Raw genomic sequence first — 16,837 nt, forward strand, 5'->3', positions numbered from 1 at the left:
CAGCTCCGTGTGTGCATCGCGCTTTGAGCGGCAGTGGACAGGCAGATCTGTAATGTACTATTTTCTAGCAAGGGTGGATCTATGACTGAAGAGGGTGCCAGTGCCACAATCACTGGGATTATGAGCACAGCATGGGTTATCCTCAGGCGAACTGGGGATGGATGCTCTGGACCAAAGCTGCACTGCTGCAGCTTCCCCTGCAGATGCCCTTGTGTGGCAGTGCATGGTAACACACTCCCTACCTGAAAGAGGGATAAACTACCCCATAAGTACCGATAGGTAAGAGAATGCCATAGGCAGTTTTTGGAGCAGCGTGTTTTCTAGAACCCAAGATGCTAACTTTTGTAATAGTAACCCACCCAGGTGCAAGTATCCTCGCTGAGCAGCAGGCAGCACAGCCTGCAGACATCTCTGCACATGAAAGCTGTCTTGGGATATGGCAGTGTATGGAAATAAAGCAGAATAGCTGCATCAAACTGTTGCCCCAGTCCCCTCTCGGTCCCCGCAAGACAGCAGCTGGTGCTGCTCACTGAGAAATGCACTAAGGCAATTTCAGGCAGGGTATTTTTTTCCCTAATCAGTAGTCTAAAACCATATTTTTTCTGAATTGCTATGCAAAGTCTTTTTGTGTTCATGAAATAATAACCTAAGCTTCAGGAGCTGTCGTGGTTTCCAAACCAGTGAGCACACTGCAATATTAGCATTCAAAAGGTGGACAGCAGACAGGTGAATGGGGTCTGCCTGCTAGCTGTCCAGAGTATATGTGGAAAGGGAAAATGAGAACTGATCTGGCCCTATAAAACTATACTCTCCCCTGATGTAGCATCAGTTGATTGAACAAGGCAGTGAAAAAGTAAATTCACTGCTGGGAGTTGAGACAGACATAAGCCATAAACATGTGGGTGCAACAGTAGTTAGATTTGAAATTCAGGGCAGTTTTTGTTTTGTCTGTCCCTGACCATAGCTCTTATCTCAACTGTATTTAAGCAGACTGCTAAACACTCTCTCCCTTTTAGCTACTTAAAATCAACAGATTAATTGCTGTTCAGCCACATCTGCCAATTCCACTGAGAAGCAGTGCAAAGTTTTGTTCACAAGTACTGTTAGCATCACTTCACAGTGGCAAGTAGAAAAGACATTTTTAATATCTAGACTGTGTGCTGATTAAGAGCAATTAGTCATCAAGAAGTCAAGTGTTTAAACACAACCCTCACAATGACATAATCACACATAAGAAAACTGCCGTTATAGAAAGATGGCTTTTTTAGCATAGGTTTGCCCTGCTAAGAACATCATGTCCTGTGCTGTTGCACTTTCAATTTAAAAGGTGATGGGAATGGAGCTCACTGCAATTATTTCATAGATATCTTGGGAATAGTTTGTTAATTTACTTAGATTCTTGGGCTAAAGAGTGGGGTTTTCTACAAATTCCAATAGCAACTGCTCAAGGCACAGTCTGTATTGGCACAGATATGTTAATAGATCCAAACAGCCCAAAAGAAAAAATAAAGCAAGGTGGGAGCAAATGCTGGTAATAAGTAGTGAGGAGACTCCTGTGGTCAGTTAATCCTTTTTCATGTAGAGACTCACTTTCACCAGAAAAAAATACCTCCCTTAGGAGCTGGGAATTAATGTACTTTTGATAATGAACCTGTCATTCGGAGGAGAAATGACCAAATTATTTCACCACTACTTAGTTGCTCTTGGCTAAACTCTAGTTGTAGAAGTTTATTCACAACCTGTTAATTAGTAGAGTCTGTTATCGCTATCTGCCACTGTGACTTCAACTGATGATTTAACTTGGTCTGAGTCATGGGTTTGGACATTAATTAGCACCAAGTTCAAACAGCATCTCACCTTATAGATTTGTTTCGTGTGCATTTGGCAAAACCCACTGTAGTTTAAGGCACAGCAGCTCACAGTCCCTACGGCACCATCCTCATCGTAGCATTCTCAAAACAGAAGGTGCACCTCTACCTTCAGTGATTTAATAGATGTGGAAACGCAGTGATTTCACTTAAAAAAACCCACCCTGTGAAGGTGAGATTAGGTTGCTGTTGGATTTAGTGTTGGTACCCACAGATCCAGAGCAATGCCATGTTGATTTGGGTAGATGCTGATTTACATGCACGCACTCAGCTCAGGCTCAGACCCTTAAAAAGGGGGGCAGGGCAGTCCGGTGGGGTAGCACTCACTAAAAACATACTGGTGCACACCAGCACAGGGATGGGCACAGGGATACACTGTGCTCCGCCAGTGATGCTGTGGGTGTGGACACTTCCAGGGAAGCCATGGGGCAGGTAAATTTCTTCCACCTCTGCAGCCAGACTCCCTCATCTCTCCATTTTTGGGTTTTTTTTTGGTTTGTTTTTTTCCTGCCTCTGAAGCCTAGCATCGCATTGCATCCTTGCAGTTGCAACCAATGACAGCAATCAGCCAGCTCTTTGCAAGCCCTCAAGTCTGCCCTTTCTCACCACAGCCTCATGCTCTTCATCCTCCCATCAGACATGGCCAAAGGCAGATAACAAAACCCATCCAGCATCCCTGCCCCAGCCAGGTGGAGCACGAAGCCCAGCTCCCACCCCAGCAGAGGCAGGCATGGGCTCAAGAGCTGTCGCAAAGCAACAGAGAAGGTCTCGTGCCGCAGGGTCTGGCTGCAGCAAAGGCACTGGGACCATGACAGGGAGAAACTGATGCTGCACAGTCAGTATTTTATTGTCTGCCTGTCTCTCTGCCAGTATTAACTATAAGCATTTAAGCTTAGGATAAAGGGTTTTGAGTTCTACACTGAAGAAAAACTGTGGCTCGCTACTCTAACTGAAGTCTTGTCTCTTTTCCTCATTTAGCTGAATTTTGCAAGAGTCTCAGTGGTTTAGTCATGGTCAGCTGACACACTTCCAATCACTCAGAGGGGCTAAATTATCATAAAAATCTCCAAGTTAAAACATATTTTGAAGCATAGTTTAAAATGCATACATAGACTGCCTAGTTAATGTGTAAGCAATTTCTTTGCTTCCCAATTTTTCTATTTGTGAGCCTGTATGTAGCCTCTGAGTACATCTCCTTAGTTTCACACTTTGGTACTGCCTGCCAGGTGGCAAAAGAACTGCAAAGGCATTGTGACCACAATTCTAGTTTACTCCTGCAAAGCATATTCATTTTATCACAACAGTGTCTGATTTCTACCACACACCTACTAGTGTTCTTTGTCATGAAATACAATTCTGAGACACTATGGGGGCAGCTCTGCAAAGCGAAATGTGTGGCATTCCATAAATTGTTTCTGGAGCACTTGAGATAAATCACTTAATATTGACTGGGCTAGCTTTGGGAGTTATCTTGAACCAATCCACCCCCAAAAAAGCACCAGAAAATCAGAAGTACTATTAGTAGACTCGTTGTAACATAGTTTAGAAACATCTACTTACTGACTGTAATTCTCTGTAATTGAAGCAATCAATTGCACAGATTTGTCCCTAGTCACAGCTAAAATTACCTTTTAGTTTTTGCTCAGTCTTTGCTAATAATGCTCTCTCAGTATCTATGCTGCTGCTGGGGAACATCTTCATGGTGTCAGCAAGTTCAATGCACATCAGAGAAAGAAAAGGAGCAGCTTAAGGCTAGAACTTGCAAAGAGCCCTCGGAGAGCATGAGGAACAACTCATGCACACGGTGTTTGTACAAACACAATTATTCAGGACAACAGAGTGGGGGGGGGGGGGGGTTGTTTTTGTTTTTTTTTAAACTGCAACACTTACATTAGTACACCTTGTTTGGCATATACAAATATGTGTGTTCAAACCGGTGTATATCTGTACTTGGGGGGAAAAGGCACCAGCACAGGAAAAAAGTACAGTTCCCATTTGCAAAAAACAATCCAGTATTTAAACTCACAGAATAATTTACATTAGAAGGGACCCTTGGAGGTCATGTGGTCCAACCTCCTGCTCCCAAGCAGATCCAGCTAAAACAGGGGACTTGTCCAGGTGGTTTTTGCCACACAGACGAAATCCCAGTGTGTCCTCCTGAACTTCCAAAAACAGCCGACACGGCCCCATGTTCGGTCCCCTGAGGTCTCCGTAGAGCTTGCTGATGGTCCTGCAGCTGGCTTTGAAGGCAGCGCTCACCGACAAGTCACACAGTTAAACCCGATGGCTGAGGCTGCTCCTGCCCCACTGCCAAAACTCCTTGGGCAACTCAACCCAAAACATACGGGAGCTCCTCAGAGAAGTTTTTTTCTTTACTTTGGCCAAGGTATGGTTCACAACTTTTACAAGATATAGGGACCAAAGCCAAACATAAAAATTAACACAAGTATAGGTTTTCATGGAGCACTTACAGCTTGAACCAGGGACTCCACTCCCATAATTATTGGAGTTACTTTAGGGAACCGTAAGAGCAATAATCATACAACATGCTGCATGAACAGCTGAGTCCCAGTTTATTTTTTAATATCCAAGGTCATTAGAAAATCTTTTTCTGCACATTTACAGTTCAAGTTGACCCAAAAGAAGACATAAATGGGTTTTTCACTTTCTCACCGTTTCCAGATGAAATTTATCACAGCTAATTTAAAGCCATTTGTTCTTTTGCCAACAATGCCCATTTGCTTAAACAGTTCTTTTTCCTCCTGGGCATTGACACTTATGAATTTATAGGACACGATCCCCTCGCACTGTGCTCAGCTAGGCAAGCAATTTCTTTCACAAGGCTACCACTCTGCTTCAGAGAAGTAATTATCATTCTGCCCTGAACGTTTCCATGGATCTATCCTGATGTGATATTTTTCTTTTTATTGTGGGCAGCCAGGTTTGTTCAGGGCATTTTCCTGTACCTGTTGCTCCCGTCTTCAAACCCATTCACTTCACTTGCATGGTATTTATAGTAATGCTCTCCAAAATGAAAACAGCTTCTAATTTTGCAGTATCACTATCACCAAATTTCATTATTTCACTCTTCCCTTTTTTTGTGCCAAGATCGTCAATGAAACTGTTAAATAAAACTGCTTCCAAAACTAATGTCTGTGCAGCTTTGCCAGTGGCAAAACTTCACCTCAATAGTTCCTTCAGCACAAAGCATTGTCATCGCTTCTTTACCCTATTCCTTTCCCGTTTTACAGCTTTTTTCTACTAAACTTTGCATTGACCAGTTTGTTGTATATCTATGATGTCTGATTTTCAATGTCTTACGATAGCCAGTTTTTTATTTAAGCAGAACAGACTACATCAGCTGCATATATTTTACCTAAAACATGAACACTTCTATCAGGGAAGGCTGTCAAGTAAGTTTGACACAATTTATCTTGGAGTAAAACCATGCTGCTTGCATAATTTTTCACTTAATTCCATGCCCTGATACTTTTTTCCTAGGGTCTGGTGTACTATCGGGACTGTGTGCCTGCAGTTGCTCGGATAACTGGACAGACAGACTGTTTTCCAGCCACAGAGCACCACTCCTCATTTCACATCTCTCTCAGCACTGTGGGTCACCAGTCCTGCGGTTTCACGTGCTGAAAGTCCTCCACTGTCCTGGGAGGCAGCACAGTGTGACTCCAGGGTCTGCAGGTACTGTAATCTTTGAGTTTAACTTTCAGCTTCAATATGGAGATCTTTACGCACTTTCTGCATCTGTAAGAAGTCTCAAGCCTTATCATTCTCCCATTATTTATATATATTAATGCAAAATAGACAGACAAGGCTTGAGTCTCTAGCCTAAGGACTTAAATAAAAGAGCTAAATTCACAAATATTTTCACATCTTCTTAGCAAAACAGAAAAGTATGGTGTGCTGTGTAGCCAGTGCTTTTTTCCAAACTTTGTTGAAAAAAAAAAAAATATAAAAAAATCAGTATTTCCCTTGGAGAAAACTGTTTTTGATGGAAAACTTCCAGTCAGACCTCTTCTGAGGATTAAATTTCTCTTAAGACATCTAATTCTGGATTCCAACTAAAAAACTAATGCTCCAGCTGAAGAAAATAGTTTGCACCACTGAAAAACCCTGCGTAGCCCTAACAGCTTCAGAGAAACTTTCCTGCCTCCTTTCCTCCAAGGAAATGCAAAACTACTGAAGACGGTAATCCACAGGCACACAGAGTAATCCTGACCCTATCTTAGTCAATATTGTGCAAACAAACATCAAGGAAAAACACATTTCCCAGAGCAGGAATTATGTGGGTGAAATATTCCCTCCAAGCACTGGAAGGTGGTGATTTTCAAGTATTTCAGCCTTTGTGGCTGTGATTTTTCTCCTCTAGCACTTGTTTAAGCTGCTTGAGGGTCCTTCCTATTCCTTGTAAGTAGAAACATTATTTGAAATTAGGTTTTTAAACCTTTTTTTTTTTTTTAATTCAGGCTTTTCTAGTAGTGCACTTCTATGAGACCAAGATCAGCTTGGTCCACAGAAGGTCCACAAGGAACCACATTCTTATCCTTCCATCACCTTCACACCCAGAGAAAGGCAGACAGGTCAAAGCACCAGCTTCAAGGCTTTTGCCAGTATTTCACTTCATAGTAATGCACTTCAGGCTCTAAAATTGCACAGAGATATGCAAACCAATTAATTGTCCAATTCCCTACTGAGTCAGCTAGGTCTGACATTAAAACACTAAGAAATAAAACAGAGGGGAAAGGGAGAGGAGGAAGTTTTTCAGAAAGCTGAAAAAAAAACATCAGAGCATCCTGGGTCACAGATCTTTGGGTTTATTAGACCACAAAAATATGCAACATATGACAGAACAAGTAATTAAATAGTGTGTTCAAGCTTGATTTAACTCTCCAAACCTGTACTAGGTGCCCTTCTTCCAGGAAACCAGCCTCAGCTGAGTGCTTAATAAAGCACTGTATTAAAATTAATCCAGCTGTGTCATACTAAGAACCAAATGATATTGTAAAAGAATAGTCAAATACCTAATATTCCCAATTTGTGTACAGTATATAATTTAGATGTAACAGAAGTACAACACAGCTAAGATTATAACCTGGCTGCACATGACTACTCAGCTTGTCCAGATCATCTTTCCCCACACAGACTGTTTTATGAAGGCACATGAAAATGCTCAAATGGACAGATACGAGTTTCTGTTACTAAAAAACCTTGCTAATTCCTGCTGAAATCTTGTCACCTGATACATAAACCTGTTCTTCTCCCTAGCCATCTGCCAGGCACAGCACAGCCTGCTTGCACTGGAAGGATGGACAGCTCCTGCAACCCCCCTGCTAGATTTTATGGGTGGAAAGTTTTGCCATAAATAACGGCACTCTAAGTCAAAGATCCCTGGGTTTCTGATGCAGTGAACACAGGTTAGCATCTGCCTCATTTTGGAGTAAGGAATTGGAGTTAGGCAGCAGACAGCTCATGCATAAAAAAAAAATAAATTACATGTTTTAGACCCCACTTTGCCTGTTAAACCTTAGAAGTAAAAAGCTGGCTGACAGGGCTGAGTGTGCGAGCACACACTGCCTCTGAGGCTGTGGTGCTCACTTATTTTTCCAGGCGTATAAGCTAAAATCAAAAGATGCCCTTACCATAGACTGGACTCTTAAGCATCCTTGATAGCCAGTAAAAAAATGCAACCATGTAAAGCAACATTTCAGTTTTACACTGCAAAAGGGCTAGCTGGGAAGAAAAAACAACAAAAAAAAACCCAAACAAAAAAACCCCCCACCTTACAAAGGTGACCAACTCTTTCATCATGTTTAGAAACTCTGCTCACCAACTGTATGCCTGTCAGTCGTCTTAGAAACAACAGGACAGGGTTGAGCCTGCAGAACATCCCTAGAGATGGTTCATACAAGTTGGTTAGTTCAAAGGAAGACTTTCAGTTGGTGTTTTAATCTCACCCTTTCTTTCCAGCACATATTAAACCTCAGTGCCTAATGAATTATTTGGAGAAAAAACAAGAGAGGAAAATGAGGAGAAAAGGACAGATAATAATTTTTTTCTTTGAAAACTGTACAGTCACTGCAGTGGGGGGTGTGGAAGCCCCCCGGGCAGCTCTCTGACACTCCTGTCGCCTCCACCCCAAGGTCCTTTGGCAACAGCAGGCAGGACTAACACCAGCAATCTTTCCTCAGAGATTTTAGGTAAAAAATAAGCCTATGAGAAGTCTTTCAAAAATGTACGCAGCACTGAGGAGCATAAAGCCCCGTATTTTTAACCCTTTCACTCCCAAGTGGCCTTAGGAGGACAAAATTCTAATTTGTAGAGCAGCAAAACACCTGGAAAAGGGAATTTGGGTAGATCGGCCTTCCAGATCTGGTCCATGCTGGGAGAAAGCTGCACAGTTTAACGCGCTGGCACAGGCAGCGGAGAACATCGCCAGAAGCTGTCCCAGGTCTCCCAAAGAAAAAGGAGACAGATGCTGGTGACCCTCCCAGAGCTGCAGGTTCTAGCACTGAGATAAGGAGGCTTCACCACCAACCCTCGCATGCCCTGAGGCTGAGGACTCCTCAGCGTGCTTTTAAGCAGAGCCACTCTCAGTCCTGCTGCAACACCACAAAGATACCAGGGTTAGGCTTGCTGCCCGTCCCTGGATGCCCTGTACTACGCTTGCAAACCCTATGTCTCTGACTTCACCTATACAGGGTTTTACCATCCTGACCACCGCCGTCTCCCCTGCGATGATGCCCACAGCATCCTCCGTTGTCCAAACCCGCATTTCCACTGGCAGAGGAGTCAGAAGAAGCTGCGTGGAGCAGGGCAATGGCGAGGGGCTGCCGGTGACCACAGCAGGAGACCCAATCTCACCGCCTGCCTGGTCTGCAGCCCAGGAAGAAGCAGAGCCAGAAGATGTTACGGGAAAAGCTTCATCCCCGTGCCATCCCCCAAAGATGGTACTATGTCAGTGGGAGGGTGGTGAGCTTTTGGTGTAACCTCAGCCCTTCTCCAGCTGACACAGGCAGTCTAATTCCACAGAAGATGACACCAGGAGAAGCAGACAGGTTCAAATGCAAATCTTGGTAATGCAGGACAAACCTTTCTGTGCAGCCAGCAATTTATGCTCCATTCTCATTTTCAAGCTTCTCTTCACGATGGCTGACAACACGTACTTTTTTTTTAATCAAAAATGTTGTGATAACATTTGTTATGTTGTTTGTTATGTTTTTGTATTCATGAGGCTGTGACCTCACAGGATGCTCACCAGGTTCTGGACACATAGGTCCCTCTCTCAGTAGCTGTCCTTCTCCCACTATGATCACAGATAAAATAAATAAGCAAGCTTTCAAAAAATTCAGCGTGAGTGTTTACATTAGACTCCTAGGAAGCCAAAAGGACACAAAAGATAAACAAACATTTTAAGTTAAAGCCTTCTAGACCAAGCCATGGAGCTGTCTCACTTTGCCTGGCTCTCCCCTCCTGCTCTGGGTGGATAGGGAGAGGGAACAAACTCCCCTGGCTTTGCTCTTACCGTCCACATTTCTGTGTTGTCGTTCCTCTCCCCAACATCTCCACGTCTCTGCTCCTGCTGTGGGTATGAGTCAACTGCAGCTACTGAAGCCATGTAAATTACAGCCTACCCTAAAATCAATTAACACATTAGTCTGAAAACTACAGCAGCTCAGCTGCTGCTCTCTGCTGCTGCTAAATCAACCCTCCAGCAACCGAGTGGGAGCCACTTAATTTATCTTAAAGGAAGGTACCCCCCACCTGTGAATCAGAGTCCTAAGAGTATTGGGGGGGCGGAGGGGGGAGACTGAAAAAAAGTATTTGTATTTTTCAGTATAAAGCAAAAAGGAAAATAATATGCCTTTATTTGGTTTCTTGTCTGAATATGGGGAATTACGAAGGTAGAAACAGCACTGCAGCGTGATCCACGTAAGCTGCCCAAAGACAAATGACCACATAACAATGAAGCAACAACTGGATGAATTAAATACGAACCAATAGAATAACCTTTCAGTTAGCCAAATGAGAATGTGCTAAGTACTATTTGCTGCAATGCTTTCCAATTTACTTCTAGTGTACAAAATGTCTCAAATCCTTCATTTAAAATGTCCTGTAAGGTGTTGGCAATACACTAGCATTTCTGTGGGATTCCACCTCCCATCATCACATTGATGCTGCAGAAGCCACAGACAGGTAAGCAGGCTGAGCGCTGCATGGGAACTCGGTAATCCTTGATCCTGGCTGCTGTAAATTCTCGGGCTGGTATTTAGCAGTGATCAAATAGCATCTATCTGCTATATTTTTTCAGCTGGCAAGCCAGCACAGCGAACTGACACAAGCTCAAGACAAGTCCCACGTTCCACTTGACGCAATCAGCAGGAAGCCTGGCTTTGGTCTTTATGGTACGTTGTTCTGCTGGATGATGGGGTAGAGCCTAACAGCATAATTTGTCTGAAAAATGAAAATTCGCCTTGAATAGCTTATGTTGTATTTGGAAAGCAAACATGAATTCTTCCAGCAAGAAGCAATTCTTCTGCCAGTTTCAGCAATACTGTGAAAAAAATAAAATGGGGTGTAAATTAATATAAACAGAAGGTTAGTTCATTTGCATAGAGTGTGAATCACAGCACTTTTTTTTTTTTTTATTGCTGGTTTCTTTCTCTTCTCAGATACACATCATTATTGCCAATTACTGCTCCCATTCGATCACTTTGCCCAGAGCTGCTCCTCCATCCTTACAAACAAGACCATGGAAGGATGAAGTGGGACATGTTCTTCCAACACAAAAGTCTTCCAACTCCTAAAAACTTTCAAAAGAGACGTAAAGAATGGCAGTGCCAGGCAGAGCTCTCTGTGAGTCTTTGCTTCGTTCTGCCCCATCCCATTCTTTCTCCTCAGCCCGGGGGAGTGGGACCGCTGTGGCTGTGCCTACACCCTGTTTCCATCATGACAAAGCATTTGCAGAGAAGCAATCCTGACACGCTTCCCTGTGCTGCAGACCTCTGGCTCACACAGAGCCCGCCAATGACCCAGCCACAAATTACTCCTTAGGTGTGTAAAGATCCTGGCAAAAACTAACATCAATACAAACATCCTCGCAGCAAACTCGTCACCATTTTTCTTGCTGAAATGAATAAAAATACAAATAAACTTGCTTAAGCCTACATTTAGCAATGATTTTTTTTCCAGCATGCTGCTGTCCAGTTGTTGACCAGGCTGTAATACAGCTGCTACTTATCTCCTGTGCATGTCGTGACACAAACTGAATGAGGATTTCTGAAGTGTTTAAGAGCTGATATGTATACTGCAATCCAAACCCTCGTGAGCAGCTGGAATAAATTACTATACACAACATGTTTTAAGATGATGTGTGAAATGGTTTAAAGCAACATGAGCCTTTAAAAAGCTAATCAAAACATTAACATAGCAAGAAGGCTATCCAAATTAATATTTTATGCTTCTTCCAAATAAACCATAAATCACACGTATCATGAGGGATCAGACTAGCACAATGGAAATATTCGCAAAAGCCATAGTACACGAATAAAAGCATAACCAGCCAAGAAGTCAGGTTTTTTCTTTACTTTTTTTCCTTTTACATTTTTTTTTCTTTTTTTTTTTTTTTTCAGTAAGAGGCTGAAATTCCATCCTTAGCTCTGTGTCTCTAATTATTGCAGCATGAAGTATGTGGTATGTGAGATGGCCTGCTCTTTGGAGACTACTGAAATATCTAGCCAAAAAAAAAAGAGTTAATCTTAACTCTCCATTTCCTGGCTTTTGTTGCTCTAGATTAATCCAATGAAGTTTTTTTAGCAAGCTTTTTGTGTACATTTTCTTTCTTGTTTTCATTTTTGATTTTTTTAAAATCCATTCTAAACTGAGATTGCTGATGGATAAGCTCTTGTACGTGTAACTTTTCTATCTCTCAAAATATGTCAGTTAAACTTTTATTGTTTTTCCATGGTGTCTGCACCTCTAAATGCTACATCTACTCTCAATTTGCTCATTTGTTCTGCCTGTACCAGTACAGACCCCACTCCTCCCAACCACAACTCACATATTCACAGCTCACACAATTTGTGATGTGCAAGGTAGACACAGCCGATACACACAGCTTAGAAACCAACTTGTAAATCAGTGGAGTGCATTACAGTACATGACATATGCACGTACATATGTATGGTACGTACACACAGTACATACAGCCATTTGCCTGGGCGTTTCAAGGGGATGAGAGGGAACGGTGGAGGAAAACCGCAGAGATTTTCCCTGAAGTTATGCACAGGTGAGGAGGCTCCTTCCAAGTGTCCCAGAGCTGCTGGGCTGGGGCTGGGGGGAGATGTTGGAGCCGATGGCATTGTCACTGATGGAAAAAGTCCTTGGGTCTCCGAGTGGGGAGGTTTAGCTGTAGGCACAGTTTAACTGCGGGGCTGCAAGTATCCCAGGATAAGGGACAGCAGCAGAAGCTGTGGCAGGTTTGCAGGTGTCGATGTGGAAGGGTCTCCAAGATTAATAAAGAGTAATAATACAATATCAGTATAATACTATCCTCTGAGAGACAGTCAGGGTGCTTAGGAACCTTCCTAGCTTAGGAAGCTGTTCTTATACGCTTATACTGCTGGTTAATCTAAAAAGCAACTTTTTTATTTTAGTATAAACAGCAGATTTGCTTACTTCTAATTTGTAACAGTTTTAAATTGCCAGTTACATGACAAGGCCTCACCTTTGTGCGTAACCAAAACAACCCTCAGCCACACTGATCTCTGTCACCTAGCACAGAAAGAAAGAGATGTGCGTACAGAGAGAACATACACCCCTGGTCTGGATCACGCAACATTATCCTGCATGAGAAAGCAGGTCTGAGCTGGGAGGGCTGGGGGGAGCTGGCTGGGGATCAGCCTGTGGCTGGGTAAAGAGGTAAAGAGCTTCCTTATTTTCTAAGCCAAGCTTACTTCATGGGAGACGTAGCAGCACATTTGCAAAACAATCTACCATCCTTCCCATTTTAAAAAAATAAATAATAAAACTAATTTACCGTATCTTGTATTTAGAGTGCAAAAACTGTGGGCTATGGTCCATTACCTGTTGGGACAGCAGTAGTTCAATAATCCCTCAGCAGAGAGCTCCTAATACAATAGCCCTCAGCTATCCCCAGTGGCAAGCCATAAAAATTCTCCCATACCTCAAACCAAGCTGTAATAATGTGGCACGTTATTGGACTGGCTGCTGGGAAAACGGCCTTTGTCTCCCAGCTCCACCACGGATATTTGGGCAACTTTCCTCTGGAAGCCCTTCGCCTCCAGCACCCGATTCTGTCCCTGACGGCAATGCAGATTGAAGCACTGTTGTCTTTTCATCTGGCAATCCAGCAGATTGAAACAACAGCAGCAAATTGTGTGGATTTCTCCCATACATGGGATCTAAGCTCTGAAGTCTAATCATGACTGCTTAATTGTCAATAATGTTAGCTGTTTCACAGCTTGACTTCATTCCAGAACAAGCGTGCATTTTGGGCGGCTGGACACACCTGAGTAAATCATCATGGTCCTTTCATTTGAAAAGGTATAAATACGTGTCCATGGATTTTAGTATAGGTTATAGGGTAAGCAGAGATGAAAGGCTGTCGATTGAGGTATTTGCTACTCATCCCTGCACAGAGACTGGAGAAATCAGGATTCAAGATGCGTAGGCATCGTGGGATGCGGTGGGTTTGTGTACGTATGGGCTAGCAGCGCACAGGAGGTTCCTCTTCTGCTCAGAGCAAACAAGCAGAAGAGCTGTGCTCTAACTCATACAAGGAGATACGACGTGTGTGTATTCAGAGGTGCCTCATTTGTCAGCTCGTTGCACTATTCAATTCCACCTCTGTTACCTGATGTGTTATTTGAGTTTATTTTAAACATCAAGAAATTAATGCCTTAACTTTCAATGGAACATCATTAACTGGTCTATAATTCATTGTCTAAGTAACCTCTAACCTAGAGGCCAAAACAAAAAGAAAGACTTGGTCTAACACTCAGATGTTTTCACACTCAAAGGCTCAGCCTACACAGTCATGCAGGAATTTCACTGTAATATAGCTACTGCAAGGTCTGGTGAGGAGCATCCGCAAAGGAACATGCAAGCTATTGCAGATTTCCAGGGAACAGCTATTTGGACTTATTCAGCTATGGTTATGCACCAGATCCAAAAAGGAGGACTTTACAGTTGAAAGGTTCATAATTATTTCCTGTATTTGGGAACAATGGCCATCTTTTTAATTAAACCTATGTTTAGCTTTATGGAGCTCACTAGTAGTTCAGATGGGGTCATGCCATGAGACCACCTCGTGTAAAGCGTGCCCCAGCTCTGGGAGGAAGCACCTTTCAACATCAACACCTTAGCCACGAGACCCAGGTGGACAGTCAGCACAGTCCCATCCCAGCACAGTGTAGGAACCAATTTTGAATCCTTCTTGCTCCCAGAGTTCCCAGAGTGTGTCCTACATGCCTTGTGGTCTCAACCCTATGCAAAGACCCTAGGAAAACCTTGAGGATGGCATTCCAAAGCAATGGTCACTCTTCAGCTACAGGGCAGCCATCTGCGAGAATATCTCGTACAACCTCGGAAACTGGTTGCACCAGATGTTTTATAGGGATCTTCCACAAGTGATCAGCTGAAAAGCTAACCAGTGTCTACCAGCTCTGTGCCAAATGCACACTTCTGGGTAGCAATACTAAATTTTGGGGTGTTCTCTTCTGTTAACCTAGTGCCTGTTGATGCAATTGTCAGTGATTAGCTTGCCAGAGCATCAGAAAAGGCTTTGGCCCATAAGCCACTCTGGTTCGGCGAGTGTATTGCACCTGGACTCAGCACTCTCTACAAGCAATGTAGGACATCCACGTTGTTGTCTCTACCACATCTCTTGCCATGACACCCTCATGCAAGTGTAGCTCCCTGAAGCAAGTGTACCTGTCCAAAGTTTCTATGACTATTCACATCAATCTGTATTTTTAGACTGATTATGCTCCCACAGACACTCAGATTAGCTCTTTCATACACAAAGATCCAGAGGGCTCTGCAGAAGCTCTCATGTTAGATTGCAAATGCAATTAAACACAAGGAAGAGAAAGTGAGGTGACATCATGGGAGAAAGTACAAATGCTCAGTCGCATTTGATACTGCTTTCATGTCAAGTGCTGTAGCTATTGTTCTTACCTGCTTCTTTCTGTAGCTGAGATTCGTCCATCACCTCAACCTAACCCCAACAAGGGCTTTTAGTAAAGAAGCTGGATGCATTTTTCTGCCCAGTCTCCCGTTTTAAATTCCATCCCTTCTGCTTGTGATTGCATTAGCAATTTTTACCTGCATAGTCACCCAACTCAGCTTCCTGACCTAAGTGAAGACTAGCACTTTTGGAAAGGTAAGTTTTTGGCAGAGATGGTGAGCTGATCTGGATGACCACGCAGTCACACCATCACTGAGGCACAAGCAATGTGCTGTTCGAGGGAGGGGAGGATCAATGCCTCTGTGGCTAAAACAACCACAAGAACATGTGTTTGTGTTTCCCTCAGAGGAAGCAGACGTAAGTGGCTCAAGAACAGCTGGTGAGTGATAATTCATGTTTCCACCATGTTTTTCAGGTAAAACTTAATTAGGTGTTTGTATATGTATAGCTCTGCTCGTCATAAAGCATTAATAACATGAGATCGTACTTTGCAGCTTCACGTTTCAGTTAGCATTTAGTTAGCAACAGGTGACTTTTCTCCGGCAACGTGGACATTGCCGACCTGTTTCAGAGCAGCCCACGTCAGGACAAAGCCTGGTAGTTGTGCATCCTGGCAGGGCTCACCTCATGGCAGCCTTTCTAGGAGCTGCTGAATGGCGTCCAGAAAGGAAACTTTATTATAGAGAGACTATGTAGCACTAGAAACAATATAATGCTGCTCAGAGAGAAAAAAACTTGCACCAACCCCCTCCCCCAAACTTTAAAAAAGGAGTAGTTTCTGAAGTTTGAACCCCTGCCTCCTCTGAAGAATGAGCTGGAAGATTTGTTGCACGTCTGCTCGCATGGGTGGGATGGTCGAGCAACCCATCAACGGACTGGAGAGTCTTCTGTTCCACGTGGAAAAGCTTCAAATTGAGAAATCAGGCTGTGCGTGCCTGGATGTGGCACTGCAAGTGGCAGGAGGATCCCCCCAGGAACTGGGGCTCCCTGCAAGGATTCCTTGGGGAGAGCGCCTGGCAGGGTCTGTGTCCCCTGCATGCCACGTGTCCTTGAAAGTTGAGGACACTAATTTTATCTTGTCAGTGAAGTCTCTGGTCCAGAGAAAGAGCTACAGGGCCCTTCTGGTTAACACCACGAAGCTAATTAGATTTGCTCCTAACTTAATGAAATCCTGAGCAAAGTCATTACGGGTTTTGATGACAACAAGTAACTTAGAAAGATGCTAATGGGATGCCACAGGGACTTACTATGCAACTGAAGCTGCAAGATTTGTTCTACGGATGTCCTGGAAATAGAAAGCATATACATGTATACATAGTGGCTCTTAAACAGGAGCCTGCAAGCTTGACATTTCTATACAAGGCCCTTCCAACAAAGTGGTCCAACATAGTTCTGGGGATTATGTCAGTCTAGTAGTCTGAGGGAGAGTTTGCCTCAGGATACTAAAGAAGGGCTAGTAGATAGTATGACTCAGTGACAGCCGCGTCTTAATTTTTCTACTTCGTTTATTTTGGCAACTCCCCAAGAAGATGCTGTTCAGTTTCTACAGTGCCACAGCAATGACATCCAGCATTGTAAGCTGCAGAGTGGCCTAAAAGGGATGTCTTACATCTCAACAGAAAAGGGCTCGTGCATTTTTCTTTCTTGGAATTATTTGCAAAATAAAACCTCAGGCCACTTGTGAATGTACAGGTTCCTCCCTGTGAAACAGTCCTCCCCCTGCCCCAGCACACACACGACCTGGGCA

The sequence above is a fragment of the Accipiter gentilis genome, chromosome Z (assembly GCF_929443795.1).
Source record: "Accipiter gentilis chromosome Z, bAccGen1.1, whole genome shotgun sequence".
Lineage (NCBI taxonomy): Eukaryota > Metazoa > Chordata > Aves > Accipitriformes > Accipitridae > Astur > Astur gentilis.